The 7,173-nt window shown below is 46.9% G+C and overlaps 1 long non-coding RNA gene across 1 annotated transcript; it reads left to right on the top strand.

Annotated features, from left to right (window-relative positions):
• Positions 1 to 1,191: 1,191 nt before the first annotated feature.
• Positions 1,192 to 4,812, top strand: LOC132083954 (uncharacterized). The gene is made up of 4 exons (XR_009420013.1): positions 1,192 to 1,438; positions 2,063 to 2,126; positions 2,824 to 3,784; positions 4,379 to 4,812. It is a non-coding gene; the product is annotated as an uncharacterized LOC132083954 (long non-coding RNA).
• Positions 4,813 to 7,173: the final 2,361 nt, after the last annotated feature.

Raw genomic sequence — 7,173 nt, 5'->3', positions numbered from 1 at the left:
GCCGCGGGCGGGCGTATTTCGGCGGGTTTGTGACAGGCATGTGGGGAAACGCCTCGCTGTGCCGGGGTCCTCTGACAGCCGCTTTCCCGCCCTGAGGGAGCCGAGCCGGGCCGAATAGTTCCGAAGAGCCGAAGAGCCGAGTGTGGGCGAAAACAGCCGAGTTTCCCCGAAGAGCCGAGTGTAGCCGAAAACAGCCGAGTTTCACCGAAGAGCCGAGTGTGACCGAAAATAGCCGAGTTTCACCGAAGAGCCGAGTGTGGCCGAACACAGCCGACTTGAGACGAAGAGCCGAGTGTAGGCGAACACAGCCGACTTGAGACGAAGAGCCGATGATAGCCGAGTGTAACCGATAGCCGACTGTAGCCGACATTGGCCGCATTTAGACAAAGAGCCGAATATGACCGACTTTAGCCCAACCGGGCCGAGTTCAGCCGAAGAGCCGGAAAAGCCGAATTTAGACGAAAAGCCGAACCGAAACGATTGTAGACCTAAGCCGAACCAAGCCTAATTTAGCCGAGTTTATTTAAACAGAACCGAACGACGCCGCAGCACTCTGCCTGCAGAGCGCCGGTGCAGACGGCAGGGGGCGGTATATAAAGCGAGTATAAAATATCAACTGTATATAAGAAGGAATAAAAAGCTCTGTGTCATGTGCAGCAGTAGAAAATTTCAGGCTCCCAGGGAATAAATAGTTTTCTTTCAATCATTATAGTTTTGGGGTTTTTTTTACTCCCAGGTAGCCTGAAAGTTACTACTGCTGCTTTTTGATTCTAAAGCTAGGAAGGAAAACCAAGATTACAAATACAAGAAAAAGAAAGGGAAAGGGAAAGGGAAGGGGAAAAAAAGGAAAGGAAAGGAAAGAAAGCAGGAGAGCAGAAGGGAAGGGAAGGGAAAGGGGTGAAAAACAGCGTTAAAAAAAGAAAAAGAGTTGGAGGGGAAAAGAGAGGGCATTCGGGAGGAGCGGTCCTGCCTCAGGTCCTTCCCCGCCCTGGGGCGAAGGACCCGTTTGATGCCCGGGAGGGACTGCAGCTCCCGGTGGCGGGGGACGGAGCCGTGGCTGTCAGCCCGAGACTCCAACTCCCGGCAGGCCCTGCTGCCGGCGCGGCGTGTGACGCAACGGCTATCGCGGCACATGAGTGGCTACCAGCCCGAGACTCCAACTCCCGGCAGGCCCTGCTGCCGGCGCGACGTGTGCCGCAACGGCCGACGCTGCCCGGGATTTTTCTCTAAATCGGCAGTAAATACAGCTGAGTAAAATTAGCTTGGTTTTCTTCCTTCTTTTTTAACTGAATTGTTTTTATTAAAAATACTATTTGAATATGTAGAAAAAGTGGGGATGTCCTGTACTATATCCTAGCTTTTCTTGTTTATAGGGTGCTCAGAAAACATGCGTCCCTTAGAGTCCCTCAGAAAGGTTCTCAGTGCGATCTCTACCAAGGTATGTATTTACTAATAAGTGATCCCTTTAGATATTTGCCTGTGTACCTTTTCCTGTAATTCAGAGCTTGCGTTCTGTGGGTTTTATGATAAACCTGTAAAATATGTAAGAATGCTTTTGCAAGTCTGAATCGTTGAAGGCAGCAGTAAGTGGATTTAGAGCCTGTTCTTGACCAGACAACGGGAAAAAGTGTGACTTTGATGCTGAACTTGTTTTTTTCATTTTTCATTTGACTTGTCTGGAATGATTTAGGAATAGAGAGAGCTAGAAAAAGAGAGAAATAGAATTGATTATTGAGCACTCCTCAAATGCTCACCACGATTCAGTGTAGAGCCGAAGTGAAGGGTGATGGAACAGAGCTCTGTGCTTTAGAAGGAAATAAATTTAAACCTGACCTCCGCACAGAGTCTCACTAACTTCTTTTGTTTTAAAATACAAAATATTATTAGGAAGTGTTGGAAGTTAGTGTTTTGGGAAAGAAACGGCAGTTCCACAGAACATTCCATTTAACAGAGGCTCTGGGAACGATTCATGTTGTAACTGCTGTCACTGCAATCAGTTGGTGGTTCAGCCTTGAAATGTGCACTTGCCCTTCTATAAAGCACTGTTTTGTTTGCCTTTCAGTGCTATGAGTCTTGATAAATTGGAGAAGAGCCCAAGAGAAATTTTTCATCCCTTGATATAAAAGGTAGGAAGTGACTTTTTTTGGTTTGGTTCTTTTTCTTTATTATTTCCTGGAAATAAAAGTAATTAAGTATAGGTACTACTGGTTTGTTTCTTCCAGTAGCAGATGATAACAATAGCAGTAGTAATAGTAAAAATAATAATAGAAATAATAATAATAGCAATGTAATACTACCTAAACTGTCTTTATCCATTGAACTGGCCATTTCAAATCAAAACTTCTAAACACAAATCAAACCATCATCCTCGTAGAATCTTTCACAGCAGTGGGCTATAGATCCTGGTTTTGTTGACAGGATTTATTGGTTCTGGAATAGCAAGAGGGAAGTACAAGCCTAACTACTTCTAGCTCACAGACCCATCCAGTGAATACTGCTTTGTGTTTTGGTGGGCTTGTGATGACTTTGAAATCAATTGCTCATTCCAGTAAAAAAAATTAATGTTTTTTTGAACCTGACAGCAGAAATAACTTTAGGCACCAACTTAATAATAACAGATCACCAATTTAAGTTCATAATTTTATGCTGTACTATCAAAGTTTAAAGGTAAATTTTTACTTATTAGGAGATGGTATAAAGTGTATGTTCCAATGTGTTGGATGTATGCAAAGGTACATACGTACCCGAAAGTCCTTAGAGGAAACAAATTTTTACGTCTGCTGTTTGATTGTTTCTCATACAATATTTGGTTTTATTTCCCAGGGATCGGTGAATTTTAACTTTGGAGTCCTCTGTGCTAAGGATGCTCAGCCTACAGATGATGAAATGTTCAGTAATGGCGAGTTTTTCACCTTCTCTTTAATTGCTATGCTGATCTGAATAAGAAAAAAACAAAAGCAAGAGAAAAAAAAAGGATGGTTTATTATTTTTTACGCTGTTATGTTTGTTTCCTCAGTATTTGCTGCAGCTCTGCGAACCCAAGCTTTGGGTTCCTTCTGTCCCACTGGGAGTTGCCCAGTTTGGTTGCATCTGGTGAAATTCACCCTGAGACCTTACAGAGCTAGCTCAAACTACGTGAGAGCCATTTGCAGTTCTCTCCAGACACCTGGAGAATGGGTGATGTTTCTGAGGGTCTGGCAAGTATACTTGTATCAAAACTCAGTCTGTGAAATTTCTGGGGAAAACCCTTCTGTGTCCTGAAGGGTTCAAACTCTGGTGAGGATCCAGTTATCAGGTGCTCACCTGGATGGTTCCAGCTCTTAAAGTGAACACTTGTACTCTTACCCTGTAGTTTACATCTATTGTATTTTTGTTATTTTGCAAGATTTTACGGCTTTGCAAAATATTGTGCATTTCACTCTTTGGAACCTCTCAGATCGTTCTTTGGTGCAGCACCACCTCATGGGACACTTGGCTGCCGTCCTGAAGGGGTTGGTCGCTAGAATTGTAAATCCTGGAGAGTTTGTAAGTCTTCTGTCCCCAGGGAGGTACCATGCTTTGTTTACTTTTGTTCTGTTTGTTAGGCGCTGCTTCTCATTGGAAGTATGAATTTCAAACTACCCTGTTCTTATTTTAACTGTTTTCCTGGTTCTCTCCCTACGGCAGGGAAAGACTCTCGTATCCTTGTCGTCGGGCTCGGTGCTGTCCAAGAAGATGCAGAGACTAAAAAAATCATAAGAAGCAAAATATGACTGCAGGGAAAACAAGCTGGAGAGAACAAAAGGTGATATTGTTATCCTTACCCTGTATTAGAAACATCCGCTGTGCTTTGATGCTGGCAGCTGCCAGGGGCTTGTTAGCTCTTTGTAGGCAGGTGTAGGTGTTCACTTGTAGGTTTTTTCTCTGGACAAGTCAATTCAAACTTTGCTAAGCTTATATTTGCAAATTACTCTCTAGCACAGTCCAGCATGACATTTTTGAATGTTGTAAAAATACCATGTTACTTGGAAATTGCTAATGATGAGAAGCTTTAGGGAAAAATAAGATGTCAGGGTTGGGAGATGTGAGAAGAATTTTGAGGGGATGTTAGACTGAAATAAAGCACACTTGAAGCTGGACTGGCACGCTGGCAGATCCCCTATTAAACAGTAGTGCTGAGATTAGCCTGGGGGTTGCCCATTGTTTCTGTAGAAATAAATGTTTTCTGGTCTTCAGAGGTAAGCTGCTTTGAAAAGCTGGAAGGCACAGCATAGTGACAATCCGTGTGCTTCGCATTAAAAATAGATTTCAGAAGGGTCCTAGGCTTTTGTCTTTTCCTAGAAGTCGATGTAATCCTATTGAGGAGTTTTTAATTCTGTGCTGCCATGTCATCGATCAGGGCCCTGTCGTACTAATCATCATACAGATGCAAAACAAAAAATCAGACCCTGTCCCGACCACTTAGAGCCCAGAACACGATTTCCTCAGGCTGCCATTTGTGTGCCATCGGTACTCACCACGGAAGCGAGCTGGGGATTGTTGCACCCGTTGGGAACAAACCGCTTCTCGTCACACAGAAATGGAATTGGGACGACGCCTCAGCCAGCCTCTCTCTCCTGAATCTGCAGCAGAGCAGTTCCAGTCCATGCGGGCAATCCAGTTCCTGACGATCTGAGCGCACGGAGCAGCGCTCAGCTGCTGTGGGGGGCTCAGGGAGGGCAGAGTGTGCATTGTCATCTTCCTGAACCTACAGACGCGAATGAAAGTGAGAAGCCACAGGGTGGAAATCAGTCGCATATATGCTAAATAAAACTTGCAGGTTTTTTTTAAGAATTGTTTTTGCTTGTTCTTTGTTGTGCTTCTGTGCTTAGAAAACCTCCCTTTACAATCAGTTCAATTCATCAATTGAACCTTTGTTTGCAGACTCTCACTGAGCAGAATTTGTTGCAGACTCAGTGCACGCTGTGCAGGCCTCCCGGGAGTGTGAGGAGCTCATGTGTGCTACTTTTTGCTTTAGGACGCTCTGAGGTATTTATTCCTTTTGGGATACATGATGAGAATTCCCAAGAGAGGTAGTTATAAGGTATGACATCGGGAAAAAGCCTGTGTGGTTGGAATGTTGTTGCTGTCAAAAGTTAATTTTTTCTTAGCCAGTAGTTAGCTTTTTGCTTTATTTTTGTGGTATCAATATTTTATTGTTTAAAAAATTCCTTCAAAATAACTTCAGTGGTCGCCCACCAGTACCTTGTTCAGATTTGCCTATTTGCTTGTAGCTGAAATGTTCACATCTTGTTTATCATTCTATTTAAGAAACTGCTGCCCAGCCAACTAATAACTGAATATCCATCTGTCTAGGACACGGGGAGAGGATTTAGGTAATGTCTTTATTTCCAGAAAAAAGTTCCAGTGTAGTTTCTAAATAGAGGAGAAGGGGGTGAAGACTCGGGGCTCTGATGCCGTTGGGGCACCCCAAGGTCCCCAGGAGAGGGGGCCCCACTGCGGTGCAGGAGCAGGTGTGTTCTCATGTAATATTGAACAAATTATAAATATGAAAATTATAAACATGAAAATATTTTTAAAATACTTAAATAAAGCGGGTTTTCTTTATTGGTCAATAGGCAGTGTTTTGATTGTAAAAATTATAAATGCAAATAATATAAAGGTAGAAATCTAAGTTTAGAAATATATAATAAATACATACAGATAAATATAAAAATTTAAAATATCAGCAAAAATTAGTTGTAGCAGTAGATATTATACATAATTTAAATAATGATTTAAATCTATTTTAAAATTTTATATATATATCATTATTAATGTAATACATCCAAAGAAACGATAAATTAAAATATGAATGTATAATTATACAAAGTATAAATAAAAAATATTTCAGTATCCTTTAAAAGAAGGGTTTTTTTATTTATTTGGTTAGAGACGGGGTTTTTATTTGGAATAATGGAAGTATTATAGAAGTATAAAATTAAATATAGAAATATACAGTCAATATAGAAAGATATTTGTAAAAACACGAGCGAACGACGCCTCCTTCGGCCGAACCAAGGCGAGACCGGCGGAACCTGACGGCCTCGAGCGAACCGAGGCCAGGCTTGCGAGGCTGCCTGAACGGAGCCGAGCTCAGCCGAACCGAGCCCGCTGCTCTCGTGCGCGCTAATTAGCGCGAGTGCGGTCACTGCCCAATGAGCTCCTGTGCCACGCCGCGCTCCCGATCGTGTCCGTGCGATGGCCGGGCCGCCCGCGGGACGCGGCAGCAGGAGAGCCCCGAGCCGGGCGAGTTTAACGTGAGGCGGCGCCGCTTGCCCGCCGTCAGGGAGCCGAGCCGAGGCGAGCTCAGCCGAACGCGGAGAGAGCGGCTCCGAGTTGGGCCGAAGCGAGCCGAGCCGCGCCGAGGGCAGAGAGCGGCTCCGAGTTCGGCCGAAGAGAGCCGAGGCGCGCCGAGCGCACTGATCGGCTCCGAGTTCGGCCGAAGCGAGCCGGGCCGCGCAGAGAGTGGCTCCGAGTTCGGCCGAAGCGAGCCGAGCGCGCCGGGCGCAGAGAGCGGCTCCGAGTTCGGCCGAAGCGAGCCGAGGCGCGCCGGGCGCACAGAGAGCGGCTCCGAGTTCGGCCGAAGCGAGCCGAGGCGCGCCGAGCGCAGAGAGCGGCTCCGAGTTCGGCCGAAGCGAGCCGAGCCGCGCCGGGCGCACAGAGAGCGGCTCCGAGTTCGGCCGAAGCGAGCCGAGCCGCGCCGGGCGCACTGATCGGCTCCGAGTTCGGCCGAAGCGAGCCGAGCCGCGCCGGGCGCAGAGAGCGGCTCCGAGTTCGGCCGAAGCGAGCCGAGGCGCGCCGGGCGCACAGAGAGCGGCTCCGAGTTCGGCCGAAGCGAGCCGAGCCGCGCCGGGCGCACTGATCGGCTCCGAGTTCGGCCGAAGCGAGCCGAGCCGCGCCGAGCGCAGAGAGCGGCTCCGAGTTCGGCCGAAGCGAGCCGAGCCGCGCCGGGCGCACTGATCGGCTCCGAGTTCGGCCGAAGCGAGCCGAGGCGCGGCGGGCGCACTGATCGGCTCCGAGTTCGGCCGAAGCGAGCCGAGGCGCGCCGAGCGCAGAGAGCGGCTCCGAGTTCGGCCGAAGCGAGGCGATCCGTGCCGAAGGGTCGAGTCCAGCCGAATGCAGATGACAATGGCCGAGTTTAGCCGATTAGAG

The sequence above is a fragment of the Ammospiza nelsoni genome, chromosome 25, assembly GCF_027579445.1.
Source record: "Ammospiza nelsoni isolate bAmmNel1 chromosome 25, bAmmNel1.pri, whole genome shotgun sequence".
NCBI classification, from domain to species: Eukaryota; Metazoa; Chordata; class Aves; order Passeriformes; family Passerellidae; genus Ammospiza; species Ammospiza nelsoni.
The sequence above is the reverse complement of the archived record's forward strand: the minus strand, read 5'-3'. Positions and strand labels throughout refer to the sequence as shown.